The following is a 1,561-nucleotide window of genomic DNA, read 5'->3' on the forward strand; positions in this document are numbered from 1 at the left end:
ACTGTGTGCGGCTGTGGCAGCAAATTCCTGGGCCATTGGTCCCTTCCTAAACCTGGCCCGTTTGGATGTGTGAGGCCGCCATCCGGGCCACGCCATGCTCCCAGGAAGGCCACTTCGAACCCAGGTCTGCCACATAAAGGTGGAGAGGAGAGCCTTTTCTTCAGTGTCTGTGTCCCTTTTTTAAACAATTAACTTATCATGTTTTTTGAAAATGTAACAAAAATCATGCATCATATAATACTGTGTCCTCGAGGTCAATACTATTTAAAATTCAAAATTCTCCCCTGTTTACCTCCTGTAAACTGGACTTTTAATTGTTGAATATAGATATTTACTTATCTCTTCTTGAGCAAGGGTTTGCATTATTCTGTTTCTTAACCTTCTCTCCTCTAATTTTTTTTTTGTGTGTGTGTGTGTAATAAAGTTTTATTAAAGTATAAAGGAGATAGAGAAAGCTTCCTGACATAGGCATCAGAAGCGGGCAGAAAGAGTACCCGCTTGCTAGTGTTAACAATGAAGTTATATACTCTCCAATGAATCCAAAGAATGTCTGGAGGTTGTAAAGACCTCATCAGACCTATTCCCATAATTTATATTTTAAAATAACAGAAGGTTTAATCCAGAGACTGTCCTTAGGCGAGATACATTATTGTTATATAATCCTAAGGAATGTGGGGAAAGAAAAAAAGTTTGTCCTTTCTTCCTCCTTGAGAATTCCAGACCCCTCTCTCCTTGGGAACCACTAGACTCCTTATCAACCTGCCTAGGAAGTGACTCTCTCATTCCCCCCTTTTCTTTTAGGAGAATTATGTTGCCTAGGGAAAAGGGGCGTTGTTCTCGTTCCATAACTGCCTCCGAGCTGACAAGGGGGGTTGTCCCTAAATTGGTGAGGCAACATATTCTCCTAATCCTCATATTGAGGATATCTGATCCAGGGGCCCCAAATAGTAGCTGGAGGAAGTTGCAACAGTAGCAGGAATTTGAGCAATCATTTGTAACTTAAAAGCTTTCTTGCGGCTAGAAACAAATCCAGTTATACAATTACAGATGCAGGCAACATAGTCATTAAAACAAGTTAAAATCGAAATTAAAAGTCACATTATGTCCATAGTTAAAGTACAAAGTGTTGCACCAGTCCATTTTAGGGTTGGTAAATGTCATCAGATGAAGAAGAGGCATTGCATGTGATTGTTGTCGAAGGTATTCACAGACTTGGAGAAAGTCTTTTCCTTGAAGTGGGGATGTCCACCACGGGAAGCCTTCCACTGACGAAGAGGGGAGCGCTCCGCAGACCCAGCAGTTAGACCAATTGTGGAATGCAGCGTAGGAGTGAGCCCAGGACAGGAAGGCATTGTCTTGAGGATCCAATGGCAGACTCAGGATATTTGGAGTCAGCAGAAGTAGACTCACATAGATTATCAGGCCCATCCGCTGCCCTTTGCTTAACTCTAGAGCTCGGGTCAGGGCCACAAGCTCCGCTAACTGAGCACTGGTTCCCTGGGGGAGAGATTTTGCTTTCAAAACCTGTTCAGCAGTCACCACGGCATAACCTGCTTTACGC

The sequence above is a fragment of the Bison bison genome, unplaced genomic scaffold (genome assembly GCF_000754665.1).
Source record: "Bison bison bison isolate TAMUID 2011002044 unplaced genomic scaffold, Bison_UMD1.0 scf7180017864249, whole genome shotgun sequence".
Taxonomy (NCBI): Eukaryota; Metazoa; Chordata; class Mammalia; order Artiodactyla; family Bovidae; genus Bison; species Bison bison.